The following is a 17,392-nucleotide window of genomic DNA, read 5'->3' on the forward strand; positions in this document are numbered from 1 at the left end:
ATTTTGTGGAGAGCTACTTTTTTTTTTTTCAGTTCAAACTCATTTCCCTTTTATTAAAGTCCAAGTTACCTTTATATGGCTTGGTACTCAATAAAGGAAAACTTGTTCAAATAAGGTAATATATTATCACCAGTATTTCCAGGTAACTGTTCACACACAAGTAGCAATATCAATAAATCCTTTCGAAGCCCATCCATGGGGTTTACACTTTGTCAAGGCCCAGATCCTCTGGAGTGGAGATTCCCAGTTCATTTAAAGTTGGTCTGAGTTCCTGGATGACATAGGGGTAGATTTCCTTATGAGGTCCTGCTTTGTCCTTAACAGCCTCTAGGATGCCAACTGCACTAGCAAAATCGTTTAACCGTCTGAATGCCCGCAAAGCAGCATCAACGATTTTGGGCTCTGGAACCAGATCATAGCTAACAAGTGTGTTCATTCCTTTACGTAATTGCCAGGCATCTATATCTGGCTTGTTGAAGTATGTTACCTAGCGAGCATCAAACTCCTCATCTGTCTCATGTGACCCATGGGAACAGCAGTGAACTGAGTGGATAGTCGCAGCGGGGCCGGGTTGGGCGGAATGCAGGAGGCCCCGAGGGCCGGCCCGGGCGGTTGCAGTCACCGCGCAGCGGCGGAGAGCTGCCCCAGCACGACGGCGATGGTGGCGCACAAGCTGAGGATGGAGAGAAACCGGTGTGAGCTCGCGGGTTGCTCCGCAGCTGGCGGGGGCCGGCGAGAGCTACTTTTATGTTATATGCATATCGTGTTCTTCATCACATTCCCCAGCTCCCCCGCCACTGGCTTTAGCATCCATTATTGGTTCTTACCTAAATCAATTTTACTATAATAGTTGGCAAATGATGCTATTCTAATTCCATTATTATTTCTACATTTATTAGTTGGCATTCTATTATAAGGTAAAGTTTTCCTTGGCCTAGCTCAGTGGCTTATGCCTGTAATTCCAGCACTTTGGGAGGCAAAGGCAGGTGCACTTGTGAGGCCAGGAGTTCAAAACTAGCCTGGTCAACATAGTGAGACCTCATCTCTACAAAAGAAAACAAATCAAAAGATTAGCTGGGAATGGTGGTGCATACCCGTAGTCTCACCTACAGGGGAGGCTGAGGCAGGAGAATCACTAGAGCCCAGGAGTTCGAGGCTGCAGTGAGCCATAGTTGTGCCACTGCACTCCAGCCTGGGTGACAGAGTGAGACTGTCTCTTAAAGAAAAAAAAAAGAAAGCTTTCCCTTCTCCCTTATCTGTTTTATTCAATGGATGATAATCTGTTGCTATCATTTATTTTGATATTCAAATTTTTCCAGATTTAGCTAATGAGAGCCCTTCAGATTAGGACTTCTCCTTCTAACATGTCCTCATCATTCTTTGATTGCTTTCCTACTTTTGTGATGAACAAGATGTTCCAGAAACGTTTTGTACTGTCCTTGTTCCAGTCCTAAAATCAACCATTTCTTCGAGGACTTCTGGATTCTGTTAGTGGAGAATGGTATTCAGAAGCCTCCATCTGGGTGCTGGGTGTGATCATTGCTACTAGGAGATCACTGCTTCCAGGTTTAGTTTTTACCCTTTCCGAAATGTTAATTCCCTTCTGCGACAGAGAAAAACCCGGCTCTGGCTCTCATCTCAATACACTCACTTAATTAATCTCCCTGTATGTAACCAATCTCCTGACCTTATGGCTGCCTTGCAGACCAAGACATCACTTTACATGGAGGCCATTGTGTAGTAGAAATGAGACTAGCCCCTTTGCTTTTCCCACTATAACTTGTAAATGCACTACACAAAGCCAGTGAGACCCTTTTCTAAACTAATTCCTATTCTTTATGCAAAAGAGAGTGTGTATGAAATTTGGGACTCCATTTATTTAATTTATTATAATTTTGTGAAATTTATTTTTCTATAGAAATGAATGTATATTGTAATATTGGAATTAAAATTTCTTTTTAATCTGAAGTTTCTGGTTTTGCGTTTCATGAGTTTGTTATGATACAGCGAGAATATTTGCTCAACTGCTTTTTGAATACACAATTTAACAAATGAGACCTGACCAGCAGGAAAAAAATTAGTGAGAATTTAAAAAAATTAACTACAAGTTCAGTTATGTTTTAAAAAAGTGATTTTAAAAGATAACAAAAGTCTCATATCACTTTTAACTCAATCAGTGTTTTCTAAAATATTTACTACATCATTGTAAGCTTTGTTATTACTAATAATAACTTTGATCTGTATGAGCATTATTGTTTACAAAGCACCTAATAAATATTATCTCAATTTTTTCCCAGCTTTGTGGAGTAGATGATATTATCTCCATTTTACAGACAGATCGTAGGCTTATTGAAGCTATGCAACTTGTTAAAGATTGCCCAACTGTTAGGTGGCAGAAACGGTATATAAACAGAGTTATTTTAACTTACCATTTATTCTTCTCTTTTCATTATTTCATTCCTCTGAATCGGGATTTTTTCTCATCTCGCCTGTCCTGTTTGACAGATTATAAATGAATAACTACTCTCCTATGTAATTTACTAATTTTGTCACCTAGGCTTAGATCAATCAACTCTAATAGGTTCATTTATTCAAGTTGCCGAAAGTGCCTATTGTCCCCCAGTATTTATTTCCCCTGCATTGCGTAGTAATAGAATGTTTAGCCAGACAAATGGCCACCTCAGAAAAAAGTTCATTTCCGGCCGAGAGCAGTGGCTCACACCTGTAATCCCAGCACTTTGGGAGGCCGAGGTGGGTGAATCACTTGAGGTCAGGAGTTCAAGAACAGCCTGGCCAACATGGTGAAACCCTGTCTCTAGTAAAAATACAAAAATTAGCCAGGGGGTAGTGGGGCACACCTGTAATCCCAGCTATTTGGGAGGCTGAGGCAGGAGAATCACTTGAACCTAGGAGGCAGAGGTTGCAGTGAGCTGAAATTGCGCCACTGTACTCCAGCCTGGGCGAGAGAATGAGACTCTGTCTCAAAAAAAAAAGGAAAAAGAAAAAAATAAAAAAGTTCATTTCCTACCCTACTTGTCAGGTGGGTATGGCCATGTGATAAAGAGTAGCGATGCTGACAGCTCCTGGGAACCTTCCTTCAAATGTGCCCCCTGTACTCCTTTTTTGTCACTTCCTCCATCCTGCTTCCTGGAGCAGAAAGCCTGCCTTGTATAATGAGAATTAGGGCTCTACCCAAGGAATGTCATCAGGGTGGTGAGCTAGAAGGAGGCTCCTGGGTCCAAATAACTTTATGGGGCAGAGCTACCATATCTATCCGGACTGCAAAAGTCCAGACTTCAGAAAACTCAAAAGCCACTGGATGTTAAGAGACGGAATGTCGCTTTGTCACCCAGGCTGGAGAGCAGTGGCTATTCACAGGCACAGTCTTAGTGCTTTGCAGCCCTCACCTCCCAAGAGATCTCACCTAATCCTCCCGAGTAGCTGGAACCACAGGTGCAGGCCACCACGCCCAGCTAAGCCACTGATATTTTGACTTGGCCAATCACAACCTAATGTATACATTCAGTATCTATCTGCAGATCCTACCTAACCAGTCTCAAAGTTGAGTGAGACTGGCCATTCACCCCACATCCAGAGGCAGGCCCTGATTGCTTTAGTGCCCCTCAGGGTGATTTCAATGTAGGGGGTAGGGCCGTAGTGGTCTGTTCAGCAATGAGTGCCTAAGCCAGTCAGCTTATAGCCTTCCCCTAGCCCCAGTGGCTGGTTCCCTAAGATACAAATCATGGGAGGTTTGGGAGAGGCGCCCTCTCTTAGGGAATGATGTAGCCCAGGTATAAACACGGAAGCATGTAGCTTTAGAGAAATCAGGCTGAGGATATGGCTGGCTGGTCGAGGAAGGTAGAAATAAAAGAATTGTGGGTGTTTTCCTTCAGATTCGACCAACCCTAAAACCTGCCTAACTTGTGGTCTTTTCAGAGAATGAGCCAGCAATCATCCAGTTATATTGTTTAAGCTAATTTCAATTGAGTTTTCTGTTCATTGTATCCAAGGTCGTATAACTGATATACCTTCCAGTGTCTTCAGGATTACATCAATGTTTAATAATGTAGATTGACATTTTTAGGTAGTATTTTTTAATTTTTTTGATCAGGTTGAACACAACTGTAATGGATTCCTATTTTATTCAGTATGTGATCACCTTTTGCTATCTTTTTTGTGTGTGTGTGCGTGTGAGTGGGGTCTCACTCTGTCACCCAGGCTGGAGTGTGGTGGTATAATCATAGCTCACTGCAGCCTTGACCTCCTAGACTCAAGGGCCCATCTCAGCCTCCCAAGTAGCTGGGACTACAGGCATGTGCCACCGTGTCTGGCTAATTTTTTAAATAATTTTTTGTAGAGATGGGGTCTCACTGTGTTGTCCAGGCTGGTCTTGAACTTCTGGGCTCAAGTGATCCTCCCGCCTTGGCCTCCCAAAGTGCTGGGATTACAGGTGTGAGCCACCACACCCAGTCTTATTTATTTTCATGTTCAAACCGTCCCAATTTAACACAACTTTTTCACACAGTTTGTCCCATTGCTTTATTCTCTTATTTTATTTTTTAAATCTTGAAGGATGGTTTTGTAAAGGCTGCGATGGATGTGTTAAAATTCAAATGTGAAGCTTACCCTTTCTGGAAAATCACTCCTTGGTTTTCTTATGCTGTCTCATTTCTCTACTGTCTCATTTCTTTACCTTTTTCTTTGCCCATTTTTCAAATTGTTTCTGTACTGACTCCCTTCACAAATCTGTTTTCTTCTCCAGCTCCTGAAAGGTGCTAGTTTTTTGGTTTTGTTTTTTACATCTTATTTTTTAAATTCATTTTTAAAAAATCTTGTATGTTCTTCCAATGAAAAAATTATTTCTTTAATTGACAAATTAAAATTGTATATATTTATGGTGTACAGTATGATGTTTTGAAATATGTATACATTGTGGAATGCCTAAATTGGGCTAATTAATATATGCATTACCTCATACACATCATTCTCTTGTGGTAAGAACTCTGAAAATCTACTTTCTTAGCAATATTCAATTATGCAATACAGTTTTATTAATTATAGTCACTGTGCTCTACAGTAGATTCCCCAAACTTTTTTACCTTGCAATTGAAAGTTTGTGTCCTCTGACCAACATCTCTCCATTTCCCTCCCCAGCTCTGGCAATCATCAGTCTACACTCCTGCTTCTCGGTATTCCAAATTTTTAGAATCCACATATGAATGTGATTATGTGGTATTTCTTTTTGTGCCTGGCTTATTTCACTTAATATAATGTCCTCCAGGTAAATCCATGCCGTTGCAAATGACGAAGCTTAGTTCTTGACCCACAGATTTAATGTGAAGTCTTTCTCAGAGGTGTCACTCACTCATAACTTCAAATAATCACCTTTGCAATTGTCTCCAATTCTTACTGTGTTTCAGGGCTCCATTTCCAACTCCACTAGGAGGCACTGTAGTGATCTAAAGGCAGTACACCTCAAACTGAAATCTTTCATCCGAAACTATTAATAGCTGTCTCTAAGTTTTTCTATTGTTACCTAAGCATGTCATTCTCTCAATCTCTCAATTTTAAAACTTTGAGGTCATTCTTATCTTCTACTTTTCCTTTTCTACCACATTTAGCCCATAAGCAAAGTGTAGTTTCTTCTATAAAGTTTTCAAGGACCACTACTAGGACATAGCCCTTCACAATCTCACATCTGAATAAGTGTGTTTATTTTTTAACTTGTCATTTTATCTACCCTTACAACTCATTTTATATGTGAATTATGAAAAACAGCCCTGCTAAGAACCTTTAAAGACTTCTTAAATCTCTTATCGTAGCACTTAAGGCCCCCAAATTGGTTCTTTACTTAGCTCTCCAAACCCATCTCCCCCTACTTGTTTACATCAACTGGACAAAGTGGTGTACCAATTTCTTCCCAAATGCTATATTTGCCCACCTTCTTTGCTCCCTCTTTGTGAAATGCCCTCTGTCCTCTTACATGTTTAATCTTATCTCTTTTTCAATTATTATTATATTTTGAGACAGGGTCTTATGTCTCGCTCTGCCACCCAGGCTGGAGTGCAGTGGCATGATCTCAGCTCACTGTAACCTCTGCCTCCCAGGCTCAAGCTATCTTTCCACCTCAGCCTCTTGAGTAGCTGGGACAACAGGACTGTGCCATGCTAATTTTCATGCCTGGCTAATTTTTGTATTTTTTGTAGAAATGGAATTTCACCATGTTGCCCAGGCTGGTCTCAAACTCCTGAACTCAAGTGATCCGCCCATCCCAGCCTCCCAAAGTGCTGGAATTACAGGTGTGAGCCACCACACCCAGCCTAATTTTATCTCTTTTTCAAAGCTCAGCCCGAGTCAGTTTCTTTGTTTTTCCTTTGGCTTTTTGTTTTCTTTTTTGAGAAGGAGTCTCACTGCCATGCCCAGGCTGGAGTGCAATGGTGCGATCTGGCTCACTGCAACTTCTGCTTCCCTGCTGAAGCGATTCTCCTGCCTCAGCCTCCCAAATAGCTGAGATTACAGGTGCATGCCACCACGTCCAGTCAATTTTTGTATTTTTAGTAGAGGCAGGGTTTCACCACATTGGCAAGGCTGATCTCGAACTCCTGACCTTGTGATCTGCCTGCCTCAGCCTCCCAAAGTGCTGGGATTATAGGCATAAGCCACCGCACCCGGCCTCAGTTTCTAAGGCGGTAAGATGGGGGTCAGCTCTCCACTTTTTCCCTTTCTGTTCCTAGAGTCAGCCTAATCAAAGACACCCAGCCATCTAGCACACCTTCCAGCAAATGCAGGAAATACCTACAGGATGTTTAATCTTACCTGTTAAAACCATCTGATTATTTTATAGACACCACAACCTGAGGGCAGACCACCAAGAAGGCCTCTTTTTTATCCTTCTACCTTGAGCTTCCAGTATTGGAAACCCCAACCCCATCTGGAAAAACCAGACAAGGTCCAAAGACTGACAGTCAGCACCAGGAGTAGTGGGTCCCTGAAGTCAAGAGAAAGAGAGATTAAAGAGAGAGAGAGAGGAGGGAGGGGGAGAGAAAGAGAGAGAGAGAGATTACAGGGGAGGAGGCTTCTCTGTGAAGGGGATGGGAGAAGGAGAGGCTGAGACCTGGCCACAGTGAGAGAATCTAGGGGAGTAGAAACTACTAGAAGAAACAGAGGAATCACTCCTGTATCTCCAGTGCTAGAAGCAAAAGGCTGTTTTGTACATTCTTTCAGACTGTGTGAACTTGCCCTACTTGGTAAGGCCAGGTAGTAAGACTACTTGGGGACAAGTACAGAACTATTCCCTCCTTTTTGGAATATGAATACAATGTATCAGTCGGGGTGCTGGCTAGAAATAGATGACACACTTAATGGGTTTTACTGAAAAGTTTAATAGAGGGACTATTTTCAGAGGGGTGGACAGGATTGAGAGACCTATCAAAGGCTAGTAAAGTACCCAGGGATTAATGACAGCTAAAATCTATTACCACTGCAGGCCTGAAGAGACAAGGGAAAGGCACAGTGTCACCAGAGACTGTGCAGCTAGAGCCATGGAAAAGAGGCAACTTGGCAGTAGCTGTGGCCATAGAGGGTGATAGGAAACCAATTCCTCTTTCCCTCTTCCCATTACCAGGAGTAAGGCTTCTCTTTGGCCATTCCCAATAAGAAGCTACAGAATAAGGGAGGACAGGGCATGCAGTCCTTGGAAATCATCCTTGTAAGATACAGAGGAGGGCAGAGGAAAGGCAGATGGATCTGTGGTGAGAGGATAAACCCAGCATATGTAGTGCACTACAGTTATAACAGTGATTGTTCTCTACTCTGAATCCCATAGCACTTATTGCTAAAACCCTCATTTCAATTTTCAACGACCATCTCCTGAGTGCTTCCCAAAAGTACTAGATGCTTGGGCATGATACACAAATTAACCACACATGGCCCCTTTAGGAGCTCAAATCTGGTGGGCAACATTTGGACATAGAATTTGCTGCTTTATATTGATTTTTATCTTTTCTAGTGGGTGCAGTGAGTTGGATCTTTATAGATTACAAGAGCAGAGATGTTTTCAAGTCTGATGTGATGGGAGTTCTACATCAGGCTCTACATAAAATTAGAATCTTAGTCCAGATACTGTGGCAAATGTAGTGACACCATAACAGGTTTTGTAACTATCGCATCTGACTCAGATGACGGTGTCGCTCTACTTCCTACTTTTGTCTGACTCCCATTCTTGTAACCTGACTTTCTCTGCCTGCTCACTGCTGACCCTCTTTGTATGTCTCACTTTCAGATTCCCTGAAAGAGGATTAAATTGGGCCAGTTTATCCTTCTCTGTTCCTATTGGGCAGAGTTCTGCTACAAGCCGTCTTAAATGGCAATGCTTTGCTTTATGTCCAGTCTATAGATGAGCAGCTTTGCCCTGAGTAGCCAGATCACATGAGACAAGTACGGCAACTGTCATGAACATCTGTCATTCGCAGCTGCCCAAAATCTTCCAAATAGTCTCTCTTCATTATCATAGTTCCTCAGTAGAAATCCTGCCTTCTCGATGTAGAACCCCAAACTCCCTTTCCAAGATTTCCTTCTTGTTAGGGTGCATATGGGTGATGTAGATTCCACTAACTAGACTCAAGCGTTTGTTTCAAGATGGAGTTACATGGGGAAGGAAGGAGAGTACAGGGCCTGCATTTTGCAGGTGCAGATCCTGGCAAAGATGGTGTGGTTCTGGAGCTGGTGAAGTGAACCACAGAAACGAAAGAAGCAATGGACATTCACATCTGCACTTACTCTATATCCCAGTTCCAGATAACTTTTTGTTTCTCTGAGGATGAGGACTTCATGGAGAGAAAAGGCCATCAAAATAGTTGCTGACATCCTGCAGCCAGAGAAAATATTTCAAAATGCAGATTGGATCATTACCCTCCAAAGGCTTTCTTGTGCCTCTGCTATAGCCAAGGGAAGACACGAGTAAGCTCTCCTGTTGTTCTAGGAAGAGGATGAGAGACAGGTAAGGCAGGTCCTAGTGCATAGCTAGGGCCAGCCTACATCAACTGACTCCCTGCAGACCCAGAGATACATTGAGCTTGCCCAGCCCAGCCCACATCAGCTGACCCTCTGCTGACCCCAAAACACATGAGCAAGTCCAGCTGAGATTAGAAGAGCTGCCCAGCTTAGCCCAGATCAGCTGACCCCCAGGTAACCCTGGGACACATGAGCAAAGCCAGCTGAGGTCAGCAAACTTACTCATCCCTACCCAGTTAAAATCAACCAATCCCCAGCTGAGCCACAGTTTCATTGTTAACAAGATAGAGCTACTCATTGAACTGGACCAGTCGTGGCTCCAGGACTGGAGACTGTGGCACTTTTCAGGTGCCACATTGAAAAGATACTCAGTTGGCCCAATACTCTTGCCTTTGTGAGAGAGAGGAGATCCCTCCAGCACTCAATACCCCCTCAGATTATTATTTTGAACAGTAGCAACCTGAAGGGCTTCTGTCGTCAAACATTTCACCCCGCATGCAGGAATCATGTGAGAATTATTAATTATTTCCTTGATCACAGTTGGACTCCACATTCTAGAAATGTGAAGACTTTGAAAGTACCACTTGCTTCGTCCTTAGCGTGTTTTTTTTTTTTTTTTTTTTTTGAGACGGAGTCTCATTCTGTCGCCCAGGTTGGAGTGCAGTTGCGAGATCTTGGCTCACTGCAACCTCTGCCTCCCGGGTTCAAGCAATTCTCCTGCCTCAGCCTCCCGAGTAGCTGTGATTACAGGTTAATAGAGATGGGGTTTCACCATATTGGCCAGGCTGGTCTCGAACTCCTGACCTTGTGATCCACCCTCCTTGGCCTCCCAAAGTGCTGGGATTATAGGCATGAGCCACCGCGCCCCACCTTGTCCTTAGCTTTTTAAAGTTAAAAGTAGTGAAGTAAGTTGAAACAATTTGTATGACTCCTCCAGTAAATTGCCCCATTCACATTCAAAGTCTAGACAAAAATCAAGGAGGGAGCTGAGAATGGGGAGTTTTCTTTGACCTTTGTGGCAGAATAAAGCCCTCATGGCCTCGGAATGAAATATGTACTCAGGAGAGGAGGAGCTTTTGGCCAGCATTTTATGGGCTTCCCTCCCCTGCTTCCACTGAAGTCTGTGCCTGTTGCCAGCTGCTGGTTTGGTTCTAGGTGCAATGCTTGCTGGTGCTCTCTGCATCTGATGTGGCTGGCAGTGTCCCGGCAACCTGAGGGGTTCAGAGTGATGGTGATGATGCTCTGTGTCACACCTGTCCTGGGGACACTGTGCCAGGTGGTGGCGGCATAACCAGGTACCTCATCCCAGGCCCAGGTCCTCATGGATTGCTGTGGAAAATGGTGTTATTCCTAGTCATATTTCTAATTATTAGAAGTCTACTTTATGCAAGTAGAGACAAATAACTGGCCACTTTTGCCCTTCTGGAGAAAGACATTAAATATTTTACAATCTTAACCTCATTCAGAAGAATTTTAAAAAGGCCGCTATGGCTGAGCACGGTGGCTCACACCTGTAATCGCACACGTTGGGAGGCTGAGGTGGGCGGATCACCCGAGGTGAGGAGTTCGAGGCCAGCCTGGCCAGCATGGTGAAACCTTGTCTCTACTAAAAATACAAAAATTAGCCGGGCATGGTGGCAGGCGCCTGTAATTTCACCTACTTGGGAGGCTGAGACAGGAGAATTGCTTGAACCCGGGAGGTGGAGGTTATACTGAGCCAAGATTGTGCCACTGCACTCCAGCCTGGGCGACAGAGACTGTCTCAAAAAAAAAAAAGAAAGAAAAGGCTAAATACTGTATGACTCCAAGTATATGACATTCTAGAAAATGCAAAATTATGGAGATGGTAAAAAGATAAGTGGTTACCAGGGATTGGAGGAAAGGGTATGAATAGTCAGGGCACAAAGAAATGACTTTTAGGGCAGTGAGGCTATTCTGTACAATACTGCAACGGTGGATACATTCCACTAAATATTTTTCAAAACCCAAAGAATATATAACACCAAGGCCGGGCGCGGTGGCTCACGCCTGTAATCCCAGCACTTTGGGAGGCCGAGGCGGGCGGATCACGAGGTCAGGAGATCGAGACCATCCTGGCTAACACGGTGAAACCCCGTCTCTACTAAAAATACAAAAAATTAGCCTGGCGAGGTGGCGGGCGCCTGTAGTCCCAGCTACTCGGGAGGCTGAGGCAGGAGAATGGCGTGAACCCCAGGGGGCGGAGCCTGCAGTGAGCTGAGATCGCGCCACTGCACTCCAGCCTGGGCGATAGCGAGCCTCCGTCTCAAAAAAAAAAAAAAAAAAAAAAAAAAAAAAATATATATATATATATATATATATATATATATATATAACACCAAGAGTGAGACCTAATGTAAACTATGGACCTTGGGTGATAATGATGTATCAATGTAGGTTCATCAGTTGTAACAAATGTATCACTGTAGTGTGGGATGTTGACAGTGCTTGAGGTTGTGCATATGTGGGAATGTGGATATATGGGAACTCTCTGTACTTTCCGCTTAATTTTGCTGTGAACCTAAAAACTGCATTAAAAAAAATCTTTTTTTTTTAACCTGAAACTTACACTAAAGTTGCAAGTGCAGTACAGAAACCATTTTTTTTAGATGGAGTCTCACTCTGTCACCCAGGCTGGAGTGCGGTGGTGCGATCTCAGCTCACTGCAACCTCCACCTCCTGGGTTCAAGCGATTTTCCTGTCTCAGCCTCCAGAGTAGCTGGGACTACAGGCTCGTGCCGCCACGCCCAGCTAATTTTTTTGTATTTTTAGTATTTTAGCCACTGTGCCGGCCAGAAGCCTTTAAAAAAAAATATTGGCTGGGTGCAGTGGCTCACGCCTGTAATCCTAGCACTTTGGGAAGCTGAGGCAGGCGGATCACTTGAGGTCAGGAGTTCAAGACCAGCCTGGCCAACACAGTGAAACCCCGTCTCTACTAAAAATACAAAAATTAGCTGGGTATGGAGACACATGCCTGTAATCCCAGCTACTCGGGAGGCTGAGACAGGAGAATCGCTTGAGCCTGGGAGGCAGAAGTTTCAGTGAGCTGTGATTACATCACTGCACTCCAGCCTGGGTGACAGAGTGAGACTCTGTCTCAAAAACAAAACAAAACAAACAAAAAACTAAAAAACAAACAAAACAAATCTTAAACTGTTTGGGAGTAATCACTATTTGTGATGCCCTATCACTCACCTCCAAATATTTTCGGGGGTTTACATAGAACACTCTCCTATTTAATCACAAAAAAAATCAGGGAATTAACATTGGTAATTAGTGATATCTAATCCTGAAAGCTCATTAAATTTCATCAGTGGTCCCAGTAATAAGGCAAAATAAAGAATCCACTTCAAGAAGAAAAAAAGGGAATTGAGAGACCTTGAATAATTTTAACGCAAGTCACATTTGAGAACAAATGATCAAAAATAGAAAAACTGGAGGCCATTAATAAAGAGTTGGAAATTTTCAACTCTTTTATTGGGCTTAAAGAGTTTGAGAAAACGACTGACAGAAGAGAAATCTGAACATTTAAAACAAGTTGAGGTATGATTGACATTAAAAGACAGATTCAGTCTTTAGAAGATGCATCAAAACACATACAACTTCAAGTAGCTGCAACCAAAACGGCTTTCAAAATACATGACAAGAATGAAAACAAATTCAGAAGCACTAAAAGATGCTTTGGATGAAAATTCTGGTTTTCAAGAAAACATAAAGGGCTGGATATGGTGGCATCCATTGTTAACAGTGTAATCCCATAATCCCAGCACTTTGGGAGGCTGAGGCGGGTGGATCACTTCAGTCCAGGAGTTTGAGACCAGCCTGGCCAACATAGCGAAACCCCATCTCTACTAAAAAAAAAATACAAAAAATTAGCCAGGCCTGGTGGCACACACCTGTAATCCCAGCTACTCAGGAGGCTAAGGCAGAAGAATGACTTGAACCCGGGAGGCGGAGGTTGCAGTGAGCCGAGATTTCACCACTGCACTCCAGCCTGGGTGACAGAGCGGGACTCTGTCTCAAAACAAAACAAAAAAAAAGGAAACATAAAGCGAAAAGTGGAATGGGAGAGTAAATTGCCTTATCTAACAGAAAAAAAAAATTAGAAACTCTAAATTGCACATGAGACAAGGCTTTTTGTTTGTTTGTGTTTGAGACACGGTCTTGCTCTGTTGCACAGGCTGGAGTGCAATGGCGCAATCTTGGCTCATTGTAGCCTCAACTTCCCCAGTTCAAGCGATCCTCCCACTTAAGCCTCCCAAGTAGCTGGGACTACAGCTGTGCACCCACACACCCAGCTCATTTTTAAATTTTTTGTAGAGACAGGGTCTTCCTATATTGCCCAGGCTGGTCTACAAACTCCTGGGCTCAAGTGATCCTCCTGCCTCGGCCTCCCAAAGTGCTAGGATTACAGTCATGAGCCACTGGGCCCAGCCACAAGGGACAAGCACTAAATGATAAAAAGCAAGCCTCTGGGTGAACATGTGCTAAAAGTGGGAGATTAGGCTGCGGTTCTTGAAGAAGCAAGCCTAGATGGTGGGAACTTACAATTGGATATCATGAAGATAAACAAAAAGGAGCTTGAATAAATGGATTGGTACTGATAAGTTAATTATTTAAAACCTCTTGGCCGGGTGCGGTGGCTCACGCCTGTAATTCCAGCACTTTGGGAGGCTGAGGCGGGCGGATCACGAGGTCAGGAGATCGAGACCATCCTGGCTAACGTGGTGAAACCCCGTCTCTACTAAAAATACAAAAAATTAGCCGGGCATAGTGGCAGGCGCCTGTAGTCCCAGCTACTCGGGAGGCTGAGGCAGGAGAATGGCGTGAACCCAGAAGGTGGAGCTTGCAGTGAGCCGAGATCGCACCACTGCACCAGCCTGGGCGACAGAGTGAGACTCCGTCTCAAAAAAAAACAAAGCAAACAAACAAACAAACAAACAAAAACAACAAAAAACAAAAAACAAAAACCTCTTGAAGAAAAAAGAAACCAAATGTACACTAACTGAAAGAAGGTAAATTAATTGGCACACTTAAAGATCATCTTAAAAGTCTCCAAATGAGTACGTGTCATTGCAGGAAACAAACAACAACAACAACAAAACAGGAAGGGAGAGGCCAAAGCTTTGGCAGAAACTTTTAAGTTCTTTCAGAATTGCATCAAGGAAAAAAATGAATTTTCACTGAAAAAACAATTCAGAGAAAGTTTGCCCTGTAAATACAGAGAAGAATCTTTTGAAAGCAGATGTAAAGATCAGTCACGCATGTAAAGAGTTGAACACCTATAAAATAGAAACCAAATTCTTTCAGAAAAATCCAAAAGAAAAGCTGGCTATTATCAAAGCTAGCTTATTACCTATAAAAGAAAGGCTTAGGATAATGAGCTGGGAGCTGTGTTGGTTAAGAGAAACCCTGATAATTTAAGAGGAGAAAATGCATACATTCAGATGTCTGGAAAAGAATCCTTATATTCCAAATGGGATATTTGGCAGAGGCCCAAGAGGATCACTAGGGAATCCTCTGGATGACCAGATCCCCAGGGAAAAAGGAACATTCAACTGTACTGTCATGGAGATCCAGGGCTCAGCATCTTGTATGAATCATGTGCTGCCGTCGTTGGGTCAGGAACCCAGAGAAATGCTCCCTTCATCGGGAGGCCAACTCCATCTCAACGTGGATCTTCTACAAGAGGAAGAGAGACCTTGTCTTTGTGTCCTTCACACTAACAGACACTTGGGATCTTCTGGCTTACCTTCCTGCCTGACCTGGGAGCCGCTGGTTCCAGTTGATTCTTCTCTCATCCTCCTGTCAGGGGTGAGATGTTATAAAGGGGACAGAAGAGCACCAGGACATACTATGTTGCCTTTCCATCCCTTTCTGTAACTTCATCACCAAAAGCTCCTGACTGTGGTGTGCTGGAGCTGGCGCTCAGGTGCTAGTGAGAGCAGATTATGCGCGTCTCTTCCCAGCTTCACATTAGTAGCTTGAAATTGGCCACGATGGGAGTATTTACACCATGAAATAGGCAAACGTGATATAAATCAAGCTTCCCTGCATAGCCCACCCCCATCCCCAAGACCAGCCCTTTGGCCAGCACTCCCTGTCCCTTTGGCAGTAATTCTTCATTGTTCATCAAAATCACCCATACCTGGGCTCCTCCTCCCAGAGATTCTAATTCAGTTGCTCTGGGGCCGTCACTATGCATCCTACTTTTCCAAAACTCCCTAGGTGATTGTAAAGTGCAGCTAAGGTTGTGAACCACTGCCTGTAAATGCTTTCAATGAGCCTTTGATCTGTGTGTTGTAGAAGAGGCCTTTAGATGTTACCTTAACATTTCTTTAAGGAAAAACAAATCTACCTTGAGTTCTAAGTTGCCATCTACTCCCCTGAGGCAAGTAAAGACCAGCATGGGAAAAGGTAGAATGCCTTGCACAGAACCCAGGGTGTTCTCAGCTAGCAAAAGCCCTCTGAGTGTGCTTTGGTGTTACTAGCTCTCCTTCTCATCAGGTATCTAATATTATCCCAGAATGATTTCTTTATGTTGGGTGGTGCTTTTGACATAGGTCTCTGGCACTCCTTTAAAATAAGTGATGCCTTTTCTTTTTTTTTCACAAGACTTTTACACTTTTTAGGCAAAAGTAAAATAATTAATAATTATTTAGCTTTTTGTTTAGAGCCTGGTGAGGCTTCATTAGCCCTAACAACATATTTGCAATTTATTTTGCAGGAAGCATATGGATCAAGAATGTGGGCACTTGATGCAGTATGACCACAGACTTTGCCGTATGTCCATAAAGCAGGCTGGGATCCTGTGCATTTCTCCTTATGTATTTCTGGGCTCCCTGGGCCCTCCACTGTGCTTAGTCATTGAATGGTACTGTTTTGTAACAGGTCAGCCATGTATCTCTTTGCTTTGTGTACACATTCTGAGAGTGATAAGGACAGGAGCCAGGGAAATGATGGGTAGAAGAGGGCAGTTCCCTGCCAAAGGCCCCACCCCCAAGCCTGGAAACCCATGGCCCTAAATGAAAACAGCCATTCCTGTTTTCATGCCCAAATGTCGCCTTTTGGCCTGCCACGCCCCCCATCCTGTACCCATATAAACCCCAAACCCCAGGCTCCATGGGCAGATGAACAGAAGAGCAGAGGAGCAAAAGAGTGACGTGGCGTGGAAGAAAAGGAGAGAAGAGAAGCAACGTTTAAACATTGAGAGAAGTTCGGCTGGGGATGGTTGGATAGGAGATTGGCTGCGGGATGGCTGAACTCCATGGCAAGATCATCTTCCCACTCCATCCTCTTTCCAGCTCTCCATTCATTCTGCTGAGAGCCACTTCCATCTGGCAATAAAATCCCCTGCATTTACCATCCTTCAGTTTGTCCATGTGACCTGATTATTCCTGGATGCCAGACAAGAACCCGGGTACCAAGAGGGCACTGAGCTGGTTAACACTTAAGCTGTCTGCGGATGGCAGAGTTAAAAGAGCACTGTAACATGCCTGCTGGGGCTTCAGGAGTTGCAGGCACCCACCCCTAGATCCTACAATGGGGCTGGAGTCCAAAAGCGCTCACCCCAGCTCCTGCACCTGCCTGTTTGCGTGCTCCCCCTCCCATAAGGAGACACACCCCTGTCGCACGTCCAGTGAGGGGGGTCAGGGAACTCCCCTTTCAAGAGTATGGAACCAATTAGAAAAGCAACTGACAGAAGGACGATTTAGGGGTGAGAGGAGAACTTTGATATCCGTCTCATTGCCATTTCCGTGTATGCTCTTTACAGCATTACAGAAGCATTTGCCTGCCCCTAGACTTCAAATTCCACGTGTCTTATAAATGCCTAGGATCTGTTATTGTCTTCTCAGTGGAAGAATAGAGCAGTCATGCCCATAAATAGAGGTAGAAATCATAGCTTCACTTTTTCCACTTAACAAAGAATTATGTTTTATATAGTAAGGCTTTTAAATGTTTAGCTAATAGTGCCTATGTTTCACAAATGCTTTGGGATAAGAGCAGAAAATAAGAATGAATCTAAGGTTTTCTTGTTTCATGTCAATATTACCTAGAGGTAATTAATAAGTTTATTGGTTTTCTTCTCAAAGGTATTCACATCACAATTTCTTCTAAAATTTTCAAGTGAAAAATTTGCATTTACTTGTTACTTTCATGAAATATATCTAAGATGCAAAAAATATCAGAGTAATTTTACAAACATCCACAGATTCACCATATTTTGTTCGCATATTTTCTTTCTTAAATATGATGTTATGGACAAAATTGAAGCTCTTTTGTTCCCCATTCCAATTCTTTCCCCCTTCCTTTCTCCCCAGGGGTAACTATTATTCTGAAGTTGTTTTGGGTATTTTTCATT

The 17,392-nt window shown here is 43.4% G+C and overlaps 1 pseudogene; it reads right to left on the minus strand.

Annotated features, from left to right (window-relative positions):
* Positions 1 to 143: 143 nt before the first annotated feature.
* On the minus strand, positions 144 to 15,235 carry LOC100431194 (cytochrome c oxidase subunit 5A, mitochondrial-like; annotated as a pseudogene).
* Positions 15,236 to 17,392: the final 2,157 nt, after the last annotated feature.

This window comes from Pongo abelii, chromosome 15, assembly GCF_028885655.2.
Source record: "Pongo abelii isolate AG06213 chromosome 15, NHGRI_mPonAbe1-v2.0_pri, whole genome shotgun sequence".
Taxonomy (NCBI): domain Eukaryota; kingdom Metazoa; phylum Chordata; class Mammalia; order Primates; family Hominidae; genus Pongo; species Pongo abelii.